This window comes from Aristolochia californica, unplaced genomic scaffold (genome assembly GCF_029961685.1).
Source record: "Aristolochia californica isolate CCGP_79_NKW_82.1479 unplaced genomic scaffold, dmAriCali1.0.hap1 SCAF_8, whole genome shotgun sequence".
Lineage (NCBI taxonomy): Eukaryota > Viridiplantae > Streptophyta > Magnoliopsida > Piperales > Aristolochiaceae > Aristolochia > Aristolochia californica.
This window is the reverse complement of record NW_027182279.1, coordinates 27,897,748-27,916,599: the sequence shown is the minus strand read 5'-3', so window position 1 is coordinate 27,916,599 and position 18,852 is coordinate 27,897,748. Positions and strand designations below refer to the sequence as shown.

Below are 18,852 nucleotides of genomic sequence, written 5' to 3'. Positions count from 1 at the left end.
CCTCAAACGGCTTGCTGAAATCAGCAAGGTGCAACACTGGTTCAGCCACCATGGTGTCCTTTAGCCGTTGGAATGCTCTTTGGCATGAGTCCGTCCATCGTCACTTTTGGTCTTTCTTGAAAAGGTCAGTCAAGGGGGCTGCTATAGCTGAGAAGCCCTTGATAAACCTCCTGTAATAATTTGCATGACCAAGGAAACTCCTAAGCTCACGCACCTTGGAAGGGATCGACCAGTCATGCACAACCTCCACCTTCTTGCTGTCCATCCATATCCGTCCTCCCCCTATCCAATGTCCAAGAAAGGATACCTCTTGCAACCCATAGGAGCACTTCTCTTCCTTGACATACAACTGATTATTTCTCAACGTTTCGAACACCTTTCAAAGGTGTTTCTTGTGCTCGTCTATACTCTTGTTGTACACCACGATGTCATCCAAATAAACAACGACAAACTTGTCCAAGTATTCGGAAAAATGGGAGAGTGAGTTTTGGATCTGAAAAAAAATTGAACATCCAAAATGGAAATGCACAAATGCTAAGAGAGATAATTCCAAAAAGTGGGTTGTTTGGCTCTGGTAAATATCCAACCACTTGAGAATTTGATTTTTTCTACTCCTTGAAAATTTTGGATCATTAGGTCACTTGCATCCTCAACATGTTTCTGGCATGCATGTCCACAATATTTGAAGCATGTTAGGATCAGTTAGAAGTCCCTTTCCTATAAAATTCCACCAAGCTTATTATTAGGGGTTGTACTAGTGGAATTTCTCAAACATGGATAACAAAACATTGGAGTTCATTTTTAGTGCGTTCACTTACATTTATTATAGTTTTCAAAAAAAATTTCACACATGAACTCTTAAATTTTCATTTTGTTATGCCTCATATCTTTTTTGTTTACGAGAAAAATGGGAGAGTGAGTTTTGGATCTGAAAAAAAATTTGAACATCCAAAATGGAAATGCACAAATGCTGAGAGAGATAATCCCAAAATGTATCTGTGATTTTTAAGGATAGGCAAAAAGTGGGTTGTTTGGCTTTGGTAAATATCCAACCACTTGAGAATTTGATTTTTTCTACTCCTTGAAATTTTTGGATCATTAGGTCACTTGCATCCTCAACATGTTTCTGGCATGCATGTCCACCACATTTAAAGCATGTTTGGATCAGTTGGAAGTCCTTTCCTATAAAATTCCACCAAGCTTATTATTAAGGGTTGTATTTGTCGAATTTCCCAAACATGGATAACAAAACCTTGGAGTTCATTTTTAGTGTGTTCTCTTACATTTATTATAATTTTCAAATTTTTTTGCATAAAATTTTCATTTTGTTATGTCTCATATCTTTTTTGTTTATGAGAAAAATAGGAGAGTTTTGGATCTAAAAAAAAAATTGAACATCCAAAATGAAAATGCACAAATGCTGAGAAAGATAATTCCAAAAAGTATCTGTGATTTTTAAGGATAGGCGAAAAGTGGGTTGTTTAGCTCTGGTAAATATCCAACCACTTGAGAATTTGAGTTTTTTACTCGAAATTTTTGGATCATTAGGTCATTTGCATCTGCAACATGTTTCTGGCATGCATGTCCACCACATTTAAAACATGTTAGGATCAGTTAGAAGTCCCTTTCCTATAAATCTTGCCACCGAGCCTACTTTGGATTGAGCTTTTTCTGCGTAAGAAAGTAGCTAGATGCGACATTGTCAGTATTTACAGTAAATTTGGAGCCTAAAAGATAGTGCCTCCAAAGACGTAAACGATGTACTATAGTCGTCATCTCTCTCTCTTGTACAATACAGTGTTGCTCAGTTTCATTCAGCTTCCTACTCTCATAAGCGATTGGGTGTCTGTCTTGTTCTAGTACACCTCCAATGGCATAGTTCGAGGCATCTATATTTACCTCAAACGGCTTGCTGAAATCAGCAAGGTGCAACACTGGTTCAGCCACCATGGTGTCCTTTAGCCGTTGGAATGCTCTTTGGCATGAGTCCGTCCATAGTCACTTTTGGTCTTTCTTGAAAAGGTCAGTCAAGGGGGCTGCTATAGCTGGGAAGCCCTTGCAAGACCAAGGAAACTCCTAAGCTCATGCACCTTGGAAGGGATCGATCAGTCACGCACAACCTTCACCTTCTTGCTGTCCATCCATATCCACCATCCCCCTATCCAATGTCCAAGAAAGGACACCTCTTGCAACCCATAGGAGCACTTCTCCTCCTTGACATACAATTGATTATTTCTCAACGTTTTGAACACCTTTCGAAGGTGTTTCTTGTGCTCGTCCATACTCTTGTTGTCCACCACGATGTCATCCAAATAAACAATGACAAACTTGTCCAAGTATTCGGAAAATACCTCGCTCATGAGAGTGCAAAATATTGCAGGTGCATTGGTTAGGCCAAAGGGCATAACCATGAATTCGTAAGCCCCATATCTGGTTACACAAGTAGTCTTCCCCTCGTCTCCTTCAGCAATCCGGACTTGGTAATAACCACTTCGGAAATCCAATTTGGAGAAAACTTGCGCCTCTTTCAACTGATCAAAGAGATCTGCAATAAGAGGAATAGGGTACTTATTCTTTATAGTTACCTAGTTGAGCGCCCTACAATCGATGCACAGCCTCATACTTCCATCCTTCTTAGTCTGAAACAGTATAGGGGCCCCATAAGGTGCTTCGCTTGGCCTTATGAACCCAACGTCCAGCAGCTCACTGAGTTGTCTTCGCAGTTCGTCCAACTCTATGGGTGCCATTCGGTATGGTGCTTGTGCTGGCTTTCTTGCTCCGGGCTCAAGCTCTATGCGATGGTCCATCCCTCTCCTAGGTGGTAACCGCGCTGGAAGTTGTTCAGGCATGACATCTCTATATTCATGCAGTACGACTTCTATCTCTTTAGGGGTAGGCATGACCTCTACCTGCTCTATAGCACAAATAGAAGTAATGTAAGTAGAGCGACCCTGCTTAAGACCTTTCTTAAGCTGGAGGGCTGATAGCATTAAGTCCTTTTTTGTTACATCTTTGTTGTCAAGTTCAGAAATAGTACAAGGACTTTACTCGTCCATAATCCCCACTACCCCAACATACGGCATTGCAAATGCCTTACAAACCGTGAAAAACTCCATTCCCAAAATCACATTGAAATCATCCATGACAATAATAGTAAAATTCAGAAATCCAACCCACTTGCCTATCTCCACCGGGACGTTCTTGGTAATGCCTTGGACTTCACGAGCAGCAGAATTTACAGCTTTCATTTTGCTCCCATCTTTCTCTCCTCGTATATTTAGGCGCCTAGCCTCCTCTGACGAAAGGAAGTTGTGGGTGGTGCCAGTGTCCACCACTGCTCTAATAGTACGTCCAGCAAGTGTTAGAGAGATAAAAAGAAGTTCTCTTAAGGGTCTTACCGAAAGTGGAGCAACCTTCTCCTCCTTTGAACGGACAATAGCATGGAGAAGTGTTAAGGAGCCCAACCTAGGCTCAATCCCTCCATTGTTCACCTCAGTTTGAGCAGCATTGAGGAACCTCTTTCTAAGACAATCCCTCGCATATGAAATAATGGACCTTCTTTTTCTGTTTGTCCCCTCGTTTCTTCTCTTCCGGTCTAGTCTTGGCTTCCTTTGCCCATGACTTCTTCTCCCCTTTCTCCTTCTTAAAATTTTTTTTACCATTGTTATTTTCCTTAGACACTTTGTTAGCCGAATAATTCTTTCTCTCATATTCGGTTAACTTTTCAGCAGTAGATAAAGGTGAAGCTAACATCTTTACTTTCCGTGGGCTGAGTAAGAATTGAGAAGAAGTCCAAGCCCATTGTTCAAGCTCGCAGTAGGAATTGAAATAAGCCCAGCTATTATCGCAGCGAGGAACAAGGTTACCATTGGACCCGGAAACAGGGGGGTTACCAAGCTCGTCAACTGGAGAAATGGGGTAACGGTGACTCCCCAAGGAAGGCCGGAGGCTTCCAGTGCATTGGGATCGGTCGGGAAATGAGATACTGTCGGCCTAACTGCCATCGACGAGAAGACAACAGTAGAGTTGCAAAGTCGCGAGGTCGATAAAAACCCAAATAATGAGGAAGCAAAAAAAACACAAACTTCTTTCCCTGCTTGGCTCTATTCGTCTAAACCAGCGATCTAGTAAACGCTGTTTGAGCTGGTTCGGCCAAAGAAAAAGTGGGTTAATTCAAAGGGGAAAGCATGGGTCTAGTTTTGAGAACCCGAACCCCAACTCGAAAACCTGAACGGTTTTGAAATCAAACATTATCCATTGTCTCATTCCCAAGTCAACCTAGTAATTCTCCAATTAAAATATTTTTTAAATATAAAAATAATTAAAGAATACAATGCATAAAATTATTATACAATGTCAAAATATAAATAATAAAAAATAAAAATAGATAAGTTTTATTTATATGTTATTTTAATTTTTAAAAAATATCAATAAGGTATTTCCATCAAGTTTAGGCCAAATTTGGGAAAACCCAAGCCTATCTCCAACTTAGGGTTCTTTCGCTCCATCCCTTATCCTCCCAACAGAGTGAATTTAAGTTTTTTTTTTCGCCCACTCCTAACTTTGATTATGTGTTGGACCTCGAGTCCCAAACTTGACCTGAACTTAGGGTTATTTCCTTCTATTTCTCCACCCAATGGAGTGAATTTAAGTTGTTTTTTTTTTCACACACTCCTAGTTTTGATTATGTGTTTGACCTGAGTCTTTGATGAGGGCAATGCAACCTTAGGTTTGTGGAGGTCATGAGAAACATGATTGAAAAATAACAAGGTATACCCTAGCTAGCACATTGTTATGGACTCAATAAGACTGAGTCATCTACTTTACTTTTATTATTTATGTTGCTTTTAATTTCGAATTTTATTGATTTGTAATAAGACTTAAAGGTAGGGGTAGAATTGGGTTTTATAACCCTAACCTATGTTGATGTTATTCACCCTATTTAAGGGGTAAGGATTGAGAAATAAAGCAAGTTCGGAATTAGCATAAACTAGGGTAATTTAGGTTCCTTCTAGGCTCTCTATTCTAGGGTTCTTGGTGTGAACTCTCTTGGGGGTTTGCTGCATCCATTGGGGAGTCTTTGAGGAGATCTTGGAAGGAAAAGGAGGAGGAATCAGCCTTCTCTTCCATGCTGCAATAGTCATCCATCTCTTCCACGAACCAGCAGTGAGGGAAGAAGGATTTGGTTGAGTCTTAGCATCAAGAAAGGGATTTTCGAGTTGCTGAATTGAAGGAGGTCTTCAAGAGGTATTTTTGTCTATCTTTTCCGAATTTAGAAGAGCTAGAGACTGCCCTCTTTACATTCAGCATTGGTAGTTGCATGAATTCAGAAACCCTACTCATTGACGTGAGGTATAAAGTGGGGTTTCATAATTGGACCTTAAAACTGTCTCTTGCTGGAATTGGTGCATTCATAATTAAGAAAAGGAAACTCCTTTTCAAGGGGAGTAAATTCAGTAAAGGGAAAGGGGTTGTTCTTGAGTAATTACAGCAAGTAAACCCTCTTCACATGAATCATAAAAGAGGGGTTTCATATCTGAGTGCTTAAACAGTCCTTTAACTTGCTGGTTGCATCTATAATTGAGAAAAGGAAACTCCTTTTCAATTATAACGTGTGAGGGAAGAAAAAGAGAGTTTCTTTTCACAAAAACGTGTTAAGAAACCCTCTAACAGTGCTGGATTCATATTCAACTCGCCGAGTTACTGGATCCATGGCTAGGGACCATAACAACTTGGTATCAGAGCAGGGTAACCCGGCAGAGAGAAGCACCAATGAATACTTTGAATTGCTTGAAAGAAAATTTGATACTGTCCTAGAGAGGTTCTCAAAAATTGATATCGATATGGAGACCTTGAAGGGAAGGATGGATAGCATGGAGAATGGTCTAACTACTGGCAAGAAATTTGCTGCATTGGAGGAGAAGTTCACTCTCAGTGTGGAAACTTTGAAAGGAAGGATGGATAGCATGGAGACTGGTCTGAGCACTGGCAAGAACCCAATTCCGGGAGACCATTCGCAGATCAGAGGGGGAGATGAGTTTACTAGACACACGAGTTTCTCGGGTCAGCAAGGATCCTTCATTCTGGGGGGACACCTCAACCAGGGGGGAGGCACTGTACCTCTCATTCCATATCAGAGAGGAGGGGACCATTCGTATAACAGAGGGGGAGATGAATTTCAGAGACGCACGAGTTTCTTGGGACAGCAAGGACCCTTCATTCCGGGGGGACACTTCTACCAGGGGGGAGGCACTGTTCCGAGGTATACTAAAATGGAATTCCCTACTTATAATGGGTCAGAAGACCCTTTGATATGGTTGTATCGATGTGAAAAATTTTTTAGCCATCAGCGAGTGCCAACCTATGACCGAGTCAACGTAGCTGTTTTCCACTTACTAGGGGAAGCACAACTTTGGTACCAGCTAGTTGAGGTTGATAGTGAAGTGGTAGATTGGGATGAATTTAAGCGACTGTGCTCTCTCCGTTTTGGTCCTCCGGCTTACAGTAACCCTTTGGGAGATTTGGTTTTATTACGCTAAACTGGGGCCGTGGAGCAATATCAAAAATTGTTCCAGGAAAAATTAGCACGAGCCAGCAATATGGTACAAGTGGATCAGCAAGTTGCGCTATTTACAGCAGGACTGACGGAGGCCTTAAAGCTTGAGGTGGAGCTCTATGCACCTGTTGACTTATCCAGCGCTATGAATATAGCTCGTGCTTTAGAACTGCGACAGCAGGCACAACACAGACGACCTCCAGGGTCAGGGGAGCGCATTCCTCCGAGAAACAACCCAGATAATACTTTGACAGGGGATCCGAGATCTAGTCATCCTACAACTCTTTATATAAAAAAAATTGACAAGTGCTGAGATGGCAGAACGACGGGCTAAGAATCTATGTTACAACTGTGATGAACCATATCGGGTTGGACATCAGTGCAAAAGATTGTTTTTGATCGATAAGGTTGAAGATGAGGATATCGAGGTGACAGAGGATATGATTGAGGAAGAACCACCGGACATCTCCCTGCATGCCATTACTGGGCAGCAATCGGCCACAATTACTCAAAATGGGAGCGGCTCGACAACTTCCACCAGGTCTATCCAGCTTCCGAGCTTGAGGTCAAGCTCGATCTCCAAGGGGGGGTAGATGTTATGGACTCAATAAGACTAAGTCATCTACTTTACTTTTATTATTTATGTTGCTTTTAATTTCGAATTTTATTGATTTGTAATAAGACTTAAAGGTAGGGGTAGAATTGGGTTTTATAACCCTAACCTATGTTAATGTTAATCACCCTATTTAAGGGGTAAGGATTGAGAAATAAAGCAAGTTCGGAATTAGCATAAACTAGGGTAATTTAGGTTCCTTCTAGGCTCTCTATTCTAGGGTTCTTGGTGTGAACTCTCTTGGGGGTTTGCTGCATCCATTGGGGAGTCTTTGAGGAGATCTTGGAAGGAAAAGGAGGAGGAATCAGCCTTCTCTTCCATGCTGCAATAGTCATCCATCTCTTCCACGAACCAGCAGTGAGGGAAGAAGGATTTGGTTGAGTCTTAGCATCAAGAAAGGGATTTTCGAGTTGCTGAATTGAAGGAGGTCTTCAAGAGGTATTTTTGTCTATCTTTTCCGAATTTAGAAGAGCTAGAGACTGCCCTCTTTACATTCAACATTGGTAGTTGCATGAATTCAGAAACCCTACTCATTGACGTGAGGTATAAAGTGGGGTTTCATAATTGGATCCTTAAAACAGTCTCTTGCTGGAATTGGTGCATTCATAATTAAGAAAAGGAAACTCCTTTTCAAGGGGAATGAATTCAGTAAAGGGAAAGGGGTTGTTCTTGAGTAATTACAGCAAGTAAACCCTCTTCACATGCATCATTAAAGAGGGGTTTCATATCTGAGTGCTTAAACAGTCCTTTAACTTGCTGGTTGCATCTATAATTGAGAAAAGGAAACTCCTTTTCAATTATAACGTGTGAGGGAAGAAAAAGAGAGTTTCTTTTCACAAAAACGTGTTAAGAAACCCTCTAACAGTGCTGGATTCATATTCAACTCGCCGAGTTACTAGATCCATCACACATATTTTACTTATGTTATGGAGATTACATGTAACGAGTCATAAAAAATTTAAGGGTGTGTATAAGAAAAATATATAGAGGAATTTTTTTTTTGAATTTTTTTCTAATATTTGCACTATTTAATGAATAGAAAAAAGTTTTCTTTTTTATCTTCTTGTCTTTAAAAAAAAATAAGTATGTTTCTTATTGCTTAATCTGATATCATGGGAAAAGTAAGCCAAGAAGATTTATGTTGATTGCTCATTTTCTATATTTAATTTCTTATTTTGTTCCGAATTGTAAACACTACAGCTACGTAATTATTATTTTATTTTATTTTCAATGGCGTCACAAATGCAAGAAAATTTGTCAATAAAAACATCATCCAATGAGAAAATTAGTAAAAGAAAAAATAATTTTCTCACCGTTTTATTTTCCTAAGTCGACACAAATGATCCTTAAGCGTTGATGTTAATGTCTTATGCAATTATCAAAATTAACTAAATCATCTCTTACAACAGCTGAATTGCCATCAATTATGCATTAAATTGGAAATTGAAGTGAAGAAAAGTATTGATGTTGTTAGATACATACCCTTTATTACACACTCTAGTGGTCTATGGTATGAGTTGGAGTGAGAAAATAGAAGATCGTAAAAGTCAAATTTTATATAAAAGTTTTAAAACCTAGTTCATATGGATTAAACCAGGGAATTTAACAATAATTCAAGTCCATCCACAAAAAAAAAAATGTATTATTGATCCATTCAGTGTTTTTCATGGGTTACCCTAGATTTGAGAAAGGGTATATAGATGTTATGACCCTCAAAGTAGAACTTCGTATGTTTCGACATATGTTTCCTTCTTTTAAGATAATCCTTAACTATCGGCCCAACATGTTCAAAGATCATTCTCATGAAGAAGTACTTATTGTCCTACCAATGAAGGCATTGGAAGATAGGCAGAGTTGATAATTGTGATACTCCTCTTCAAGGCTCCCTGTAATCATTTCTTCCGAAGGAGAGTCCTCTTCCTTATTTCCTAATTTGCATTTGCTTCTTGTTATTAGGAAGGGAGTTAGACAATGAACGAACGAGTTACTTCTAAAAAGGGAAGAAATACTTTTCGGTTTCAGTATTCTCGATTCTAATTAGTTCTCTGTCGCTCACTGTAAGGGACACAGAAGAGGGACCTATTTCTTTCTTCACTTGAAAGTGATTACAGGGGTGGACGACTCGTTCGTCGCCCCTTCTGACCACCGCCTTTGGAAAGAGCAGAAACTAAAAGACGAAGAAGCAGAATACCAATACGATATCAAAGGCTGCTCCATGAGTTTTGACACAAAGCATGATTTGGTACTACAAGAACATTTATTTATCTATCTATCTATCTATCAAGCCATAATTGATGCTTTGTTTTACCCTTAATAGAGAAGAACTGATCATCATTAAGCACATATCCAAAGAGGGTTTTTTTCTTTTAAAATAGAAGAAAATAAATATTTATTTGATAAATACCAATATAATATTAAAAAAAATCATATATATGGTTGTCATTGTAGAAAACTGACTTTTAACATGGACTCATATATGTAGGTGTGAACCTAGCATCCTATTTAAAGATCATTTCTTAAATGAAATCCTCAAGGTATACACATCCAAGGTGGTCTTCTTCAAAACCAACATTATTTCTAACAAGTGACTGACAATCGACAGCTTGCACCCACCAATGGAGGGCTCATACCATGAAGAGGCTCGCTCATGTTAGAGCAAATTGACAGCCTCATCATTGCCACATTATTCAATCCACTACATAGGACAAACTCCTACATAACTCAGCAGCATGATGTCTTTGCAAGTGCAAGCATGTGGTAGCATTGACCAACCAACTCTAGGCCACCTCTTGGGTGGTACATCCAAAACTGGCACCCTCAAAATAGCAAATAATCGAGCCACACAGGTTCTCAACATTGCATCTACAAGGTCAGGTAATATAAGAAAAAAAGTTCAAATATAAACGTACAACAAATCAATATGCTTGGACAAGATGCAGAACACCAATCAGTAAAATGCAGCTCAACTAATTTGTGGCAAAAAACACAAAAACCAAGGCACAACAAGAATTTTTTTTCAATGACAACAAGAAAAAAGAAAGAATTTATTAAGAAATACATGGAACAGCCTGACTATTTGATAGGAGAAAAATGAAAGCAAATTTAGAAAAGGATTATCAAGAATGGATATGATAATATTATGCTTCATTAACATATTCTTGATATAGAATCTTATATGATATAGATCGCGATATAAGATATCACCAAGCACTACGTCAGTACAACAACTCCAAATGACTGGCAACCACAACGGAAGTTCTGAAATTTAAATTTTTTCATCCAATAGCATCACCACCAAAGTTCTTGATAAGTTACTTTAAATAGACCATGTCAGACATTTGGTATTCCACACTACAAAAGAGAGCAGCCTACTTCCAACTACATGATTCTTTAAATTTTTGGTAATAGAAAAATTAATTGAAATTGCACCTATCATGATGGAGATGTCCACTGGTAAGCATGATTATGTTTAGCCTATGTGACAATTAGTATAATCACAGTACCAAGATGAAGTAAGATTATACATGAAATTGAATGAAATCATGGATAACCAATGTGTGTAATTAGGGGTGGCATTGAGCCGAGCCGAGCCCGAACCTGCCTATGTTCGAGTCGAACTTGATTAAATATTTCGAGCCGATCCTCGTCTCGAGCCTAAAATTGTTATCGAGCTCGAGCCCAAAAATTTTAACCGAGCTCGAGCCGAGCTTCGAGCCGAACTCGAGCCTCACATACATTTAAAAATTTTCAAAAAATATATATCAAATAAATTATATATAAAATTATACATACATTGTACATAAAATTGGACATGACCTCTACAAAAAATTAGGCATAACCTATATATATAATACATGTATAAGATTGAGGCATAACCTCTTCTTAAAATTGAGAATAATTTATGTATATAATACCTGTATAAAATTCGGCATAACCTCTACTTAAAATTCGGCATAATCAATATACATAATACCTGTATAAACACTCCATAAATACTCCATAAACACTCCATAAACACACCATAAATACTCCATAAAAACTCCATAAACACTCCATAAAATTATCTATACATTCCATAAACACTCCATAAAATAGTCTAAACACTTTATACACTACATAATATTATAAATAAACTTCATACAATAATCAAACACAACAAAATTAAATGAAATATCACTATCAATTTACAATCACCCAAATAAAAACTATAAATCCATTATAAAATTACAAACTATAATTGTTTCTCTTAATGCTAGGAAATAATATACGTCCTTGCATGAGCAAAATCTCCACCTACGACAAAAACAAAAAAATAAAATTAGTTATTGTCAGATAAAAAAATACTCTTCCATTACTAGTTACTTAATGTCGTTAAAAATATTAAAATTACCATGATGAGAGAAACATGAAAAATCATGTAGCTGGTAGCATTATCTCTACACTCTTCTTCTCAGGCTGTAATCATAAAACAAAATTTTAATAAATAAAACTAAAAAATATACTAAAAAATATCATAATAAAGAATTGATCAAAGAAATTCACCTTTTGATTTTTCTTTACACTGTGAAGAACCCGAATTCAATCACTGCCACAAATCAAGCATTTGGTGAGAAATAAAGCTTACTGTATCATTTCTGAAGTCACACTCCTCCAACATGGGATACTTTATTGCATTTGGTAAGCACCTTTGCTTGACACTTTCAACCTGTAAATGTTTAAGTTGGGTCAAAAAAATTATAACCACTAATCACTTAAATATACATCATCATTCATAGACCACCCTACTTGAGTAGGATCTATTTCAAAAGAATGGGTTTCTTTCTCTTCAGCTATTGCTGCCACATCAGCACAAGTGAACAACTCCTGATGACCACCACCATCCATTTCACTCAAAGCTTTGCTGTCTGTAAATACATCACTTCCTTGTGAACCCTAAACAGTAGATCAAGAGTTTGCATCACCATCAGACTTGTGTCAGAGTTCTCATGATCTATCATAGAAATTTAACCATTTATCTGAAGGTTTAACCATAGTGACAAATAATCTCTCCATGCTGCAGTGTGATAGTGGCTTTGGAGATGATTTCATAATTTCAATTCAAATGAGTTTTGATTCACTATGCAGGCAAAAAATGATTAAATTATTTAATAGCATAGTTTTTTTTTTTTCAAAAGAGATGTTCAAACTCCACTTCCCTTCTATGAAAAAGAAAAAGAGCAGAAGTTATTTTCTTCCACTGTAACAAGCAAACAACTTCATGATTTAAATGGTAAATGCAACCATTTTGAATAATAGTAAAATATGTAAAGAATAGGCATATAGATGAATCCATAGAAACTCCTATGTAAATTTCCTGTCACTCGCCAAAAAGATAAGATAAAAGACAAAATATAAAAAGGCACAACTCAAAATAACACCTCAGAAAAATAAAGTGGACATGCATGAAGAAAATAACAGCAAAATAAATTACCTCATGGGAATAAATTCTCGCTTTTGATATAAACCTCGTCCTTCAGCAAAGTCTTCAGCACCTGCAAGTATCATGTAAAGCAATAAGTTCCAAATTCCCCTCATCACCATAAGAATAATAATAATGATAATAACAACATCAATAATAATAATAAACCACTTGTGATAGAATACGAGACCAAATTCGCACCACTGGGAAAGGGGACTACACAAAGTACCGGTTCTTCTTCAGTACAAGTTTTACTTTCCCATAATTAGAAGTTGAAGCATAAATGAAATCAATCATTTCTTTAGGGAGCTTAGTATTTGATAGCTTGTTCAAAACAGTAATTATTGTTTCAGTCTCGAACCCAACAGAAACAACAGCATATAAGGAATGAGGCGTCAAGTTATACTCATGCATAGACTCTGGCCTGCACAACATTTTTCCAACAAAATGAAAATGAGCAACCACACAGAGTTTTAAGTAGAAGAAAATAGAAGGACATCTTAAATACCGGCAAATGGGCTCAGCAATTGCAATGAGGAAATCATAGGCTTGCTTATACAATGGTGAGAATGTCTCAAGAAGGATCCGGCCATCAGCGCAAGCCCATAAAGGGCAGTTTGCATGATCAGGCTTTAATTCGAGTTTAGAAAAATCCCTCTTCGTCAGTTCGCTTTCATCTTCATAATCCATATTCCGTACCCATAAACACAATTCAAGCACCTAAAGTGAACTACAAACAAAAAGTTAAAAAAAACGAAAAAGTGAGCAAAAGTAATACCTTCACGACGATCCTCACCAAAATCTTCGGCATAATCAACATCATCATCAACAATAGCAATTCGATAATCCTCCTGCCAAGAAAAAACAATCAGGGGAAGAACAGGAGAGCAACCAAATACATAACGAGAGTTGGGGTTTTCAAAATTATAAAACCTTAGTGGAAGTCCTGAGCTTCTTACTAGGCCGACATTTTTTCCTTGCAAATGCAGAGACATGAAGACATTTCAGCTCGCAGAGAATTGAACCATAGGATTGAATAATTAGGAGAAAGAAAGAAAGTAGTACCATGTCCAGCCATATTTTATGAGTCCCACAGTTCGATGTAGTAACCGTCAAAACGAACGAGTTGCTTCTAAAAAGGGAAGAAATACTTTTCGGTTTCAGTATTCTCGATTCTAATTAGTTCTCTGTCGCTCACTCTAAGGGACATAGATGAGGGACCTATTTCTTTCTTCACTCGAAAGTGATTATAGGGGTGGACCGTTCGTCGCCCCTTCTGACTACCGCCTCTGGAAAGAGCAGAAACTAAAAGACGAGGAAGCAGAATACCAATGCTCTATGGGTTTTGACACAAAGCATGATTTGGTACTGCAAGAACATTTATCTAGCTAACTCATTTATGCAAGATACTCCGCCACCCGCTGAGTCACTTCATCCAAGAAGGATACAAAGCCTACCACACTTGTTAAACCATTACCATCAACATCCTGCTCTTCTATGAGATAGTTTTCGAACACAGTGGCATCGTCCTGTCCCCCTTGAATAAATGTGAGCTTTGGAGTGATACTTCTGTCTTGTTTCAGTTTGTTAATTGTTGTTCGCAAGAGGCCTGCACCAAATAACATTAGTATTAGTAGGTGAAGCAAAACAATCTATAAAATTTTGGTCCAGTGAAATTCCTGACCTTTTTCATCTCCTTGGATCCATTCAGAGAGAAACAAAAAGCTGATTGCCTCACATTTGACTGCTAGAATGGAGACAATCAAGGAGTAGACACCACCATAGAACAGGTGGTAAAAGCACAATTTTGATCTCAGAGCAATCCTAGCCTAGCTGGTGGATGCAGTGTTACCCATTGAGGCAGAGTTTTTGATCCTCCTCATAGGCCTTAAGAGTGTTTACCAACTCTTTTTTCTAATCCTGCCATCATTGAGGTGATTTGGCTGTTGTTTCAAGCAGGATGTTTAGGGAAGTCCTCACCTTGATGCTTAATTCTGATTTTTGAGAAAATTGTCGACCTTTATAGGCATTTTATGGAAGAGCTGGATGCCACTCTATGGGGATGTGAATCATCTAACTAATTTCTTGGAACAACAACTCATTGTGGGAGATTCCCTTCCCATTGCTTAACATTGTAATAGATTGGTTGTGCTATTGTATTTGTTTTCTTTAATGTCCTCTAATAACTATTCAGTTGTATGCTTTTTAAGTTTGCTTTTAACATCTTGTACCTCTCTCTACTAATAAATTACTATCTCGCTTTTATACAAAAAAAGAAAAAAGAGATAGAGAACAGCTAATAACTATTCAGTTGTATGCTTTTATGTTTGCTTTTAACATCTTGTACCTCTCTCTACTAATAAATTACTATCTCGCTTTTATACAAAAAATGAAAAAAGAGATAGAGAACAGCTTATTACTCCTCTTCCCAAGAAACTCTAATATTAGACCAATTTCTGATCTCCATACACTGCTTCTATAATACTAATTACAATATAATATGAAAAACCAGAGAAATCCTTGTGATGACATAGTACAAGAAACCTAAAATACATATGATTCTGGGTTAAAAAAACTTTGATGTTTACACAACTTTAACTGAAGGTAAGAGCAATTATAAATTTCAGAGTCGATTAAAACACAGAATGACCACAAATGAAAAGACAAGGACTTCCTAGCATATGGCAGCTGGTTATATGTACTTGTTTTTAGCACTTGATCCTGAAACTGAAGATTCCTCAGGTGGCACAATGACAGTATACTGGAAAGCAATTTGTATCACAGGAGGCTCTGTGTGTCTGTACATGATTTAAGACATTGTTTCATATTTCTAAAATAAAGACCCATCCTTCTCAGTATATGACATCAAGACAGGATCTGAATACCTCGAGAATCCCACAGAATTAGAAAAATCAAAGTCATAACCATAAGTGGCATAAGAGTCGCAACATATAATGTGCTGAACGTTCTCATACTGAGGATCTACAAAGAAATAACCATACTATAGAAGAAAAAATTAAATCAGACCACATAAGAGCAGCTCTTAGTTAGATATGAATCAGAAGCAAAACTTAAATGTTTTTGAAGATCTCCAAGACCATACCGAGCGTTCTGGCTGGAAATCAGAGGATGTTCTCAATCTTAGTATGCATCGAAAGGCATATGAACGGCTAAGCATCCGGTATCTGAAACATCAATTATATCTTCAAAAATGAACTTAGATTAAGCTACCCATGAAACTGTCAAAATATAGACAGTAGTGGACTATAGCTTATCCTTGCCCATTATGAGTCATATACTTGTGTTGAGTCATACATGTAATATCGGAATAAAGCTTCACCCTCTTTCAATTAATAAAACAGTCAAACAAACCAGTTTGAGGGTAATCTAGCACTCACTACCAATCAGCTTACTCATAGATGTTTTATTTAAGAATAAAGATAACGCAAAATTTTCATGTAATCAATGGAGAAGGTAGTGACCACACAATCAAAATGTCCATGAAAGCACAGAGCCTCATTGCCATTGTGGCAGGCAGCAAAGACGACAAGCCCTTTTTTACATTTTTTGGTACTCCAGCCACTAATCTGTTAATTTCCCCTCCTCCCTTCCTCTCCCATAAATTTTTTATGTAATATTAAAGAAATTCAATAGAAAAAACAACAACATAATCTGCCTTTATGTCTTCCACTATGAGAAATCAAGGGCAAAGAGCGGATGCATGCAAAGGCTAAGCAGCTTTCAGCTTCATACCACCTGCATCCAAGCTCCAAATCACAACCACAAATAACATCATAAGGGTGAAACAAAGACCAATACACCAATTGGTGCACAAACAGAGCTTCTAAGCCCCTTCCCAAGAAACATTTATAAGAGAACCAACAAAATCTAATGACTGCATCTTCCCCATCACTGCACAATACTTCCTTTTCCTTCTCTCTGTCATTTTTATTTTAGATAGTAGAGAAATAGATACATGAGCTGGCTACTAAAAACATTAGATGACTGCAAGGAGCCCATCATCGCCAGTCCATCTATACGAGGGGAATGCAATCACCCATGATAGGATTGACTGCTGTAGCCACTCCCAACGAAAGAAATATCATGGAGAATTGCTGAGCAAGGGGTGCATACCCAAGAAACAGCAAGAGAACTTTTTTAAAAAAAAACTTGTCATCGATCTCCTTAAACATATGTGAGAGCTTCCAAAATGGAGGGATCTAGCCTAAACCCACTAGGTGACATTTGAAGAGGCTCCTTCAAGTCTAAGCAAGATGAAAAAGCAATCTCTAGACAGCCTCAAACCATGAAGCAGAGGCCACAATGCTTGAACAGTCTCATGGTTTCCTCCACATCCCCTCCCTCACTCTGCATTTAGTGCTATGAAATCCATCTACAAGCTCACTCAGTTTTTTTAGTGGATTACGAATTGATGTCCAGAAAGATAACTTCACCAGATGTTTGCTTGATCTTGGGTCAGAGGTCTACATGCATATGCCAAACATGCTCAAGTTAAGGTCCAAAATTCCCTTCATCACAGTGGTACATTTTGTCCTTGAGACCTTAATCAGAGGCGTGCTTTGACCAACATTGGGATGGATGAGGCAAGAAACCTTCTTAACCACCTTGAGAACAGATACATTCTTAGGACAGGTTGTTGACCTCATGGTTTGGAAAGACAGCACATAGGGTCATTAACTGTCTACTCTCCGACAATAATCATCTGGTTGGCTGACAAGCACGAGCATCTCTCTCTCTCTCTCCACTCTTAATCCTATGGGTCAAATCAGGAGGCAAAACAATTTTACCAATTTAAATCTCAAAACAATTGGTCAACAGCTAATTCGTATTGAAGATTTTTTGGATAAAGGTAAATTCCAGAGAAATATTGTCAAAATCCTTATGACTTATCTTCTCGAAAATTACCTTTGTTGATGAACAATAAACCGCTCATCAAACCACCCGTTCCTATTAGGAACTTTAAATGGGATAATAATTCTAAAGTTGTTGATGAATTATTATCTCAGCTTGGAAGATTGAATCTTTCTGAAGATCAACTAAAACAAGCCAAAGAAGCAAAAGCTGCGAAGATTTTGAAAAGTATTCGAACATTAGAATCTCACGAATATCTAAATGAAGAATTTTCATCTCAAAATTTTGAGGATTTAACTCCTTCAGCATATTCTGATTCTGATATTGGTCAAAACTCTAATCTCAACGATTTAGGTTTTACCAATGTCAATCAGACTGAAGAAATTCTTCAAGACATGATACAAGATCCGAGTATCCAAAAATTGGATTATGAGAAAAAGTCTACTCGGAAATGGGATCTACCTAACAAACTCTATTAGCCTACACCTCTAGACCTATTGTATGAAGAGAATGTTTATTTAGATAAAAAATCTTATGATGGCAAATCCATTTATGAATGGAATATAGATGGATTATCTGAATATCAGATATTGGAACATTGTCACCGAATGCTTATGTATTGTACAATCTATCGGCAACATAAGAATTTCGATCAAGGAATTGCAGAAATGCTTACTGCAGGGTTTTCTGGAACTCTCAAAGGTTGGTGGGATAATATCCTCACCCCTGAACAACATCAGGAAATTTATAATTCAAAGAAGGTTATCAAAACTGAATCTGGCCAAGCCTACCTAGGTGAGGACGATGCAGTTTATAACTTGATTTCCTGTATTGTTCATCATTTCATTGGAAATCTGACTTCCCAATCAGATAAGGGAAGAGAGGTTTTGCAAAACCTTAGGTGTCGAACACTTAGCCAGTTTTGCTGGTATAAAGATGTTTTCCTCACTAAGGTTATGCAAAGACCAGATGCCAATAATGAATATTGGAAAGCAAAATTTATTGATGGTTTACCAACTCTTTTTGCCAGCAAGGTAAGAAAAAGGTTAGGTAATGAGGTAGGAATTATAAACTACCATCAATATACATATGGTCTCCTTACCAGTGCTATCATCCAAGAAGGGCTGACCTTATGTAATGATTTAAAGCTTCAAGCTCAGCTTAAGAAACAAAATCTTACTGGAAAGCGTGAGCTTGGTGAATTCTGTGAACAATTTGCTTGTGACACAGGTCTATCACCTTCCAATCAAAGGAAGGGAAAAGGTAAAGTCTCTCACTCTAAGAGACATGAACCCTATTCACACCAGAGTAGGAGATATCCAAAAAGACAGTCTCATCAAAAGACTCGTCATG

The 18,852-nt window shown here is 37.7% G+C and overlaps 2 pseudogenes; both read right to left on the bottom strand.

The window, feature by feature from the left end:
* The window catches only part of LOC137938376 (general transcription and DNA repair factor IIH helicase/translocase subunit XPB1-like), a 49,933-nt pseudogene extending 36,238 nt beyond the window's left edge, over positions 1-13,695 (bottom strand).
* A 329-nt stretch (positions 13,696-14,024) lies between these two features.
* Positions 14,025-18,852, bottom strand: part of LOC137938375 (protein transport protein SEC23 D-like) — a 56,967-nt pseudogene continuing 52,139 nt past the window's right edge.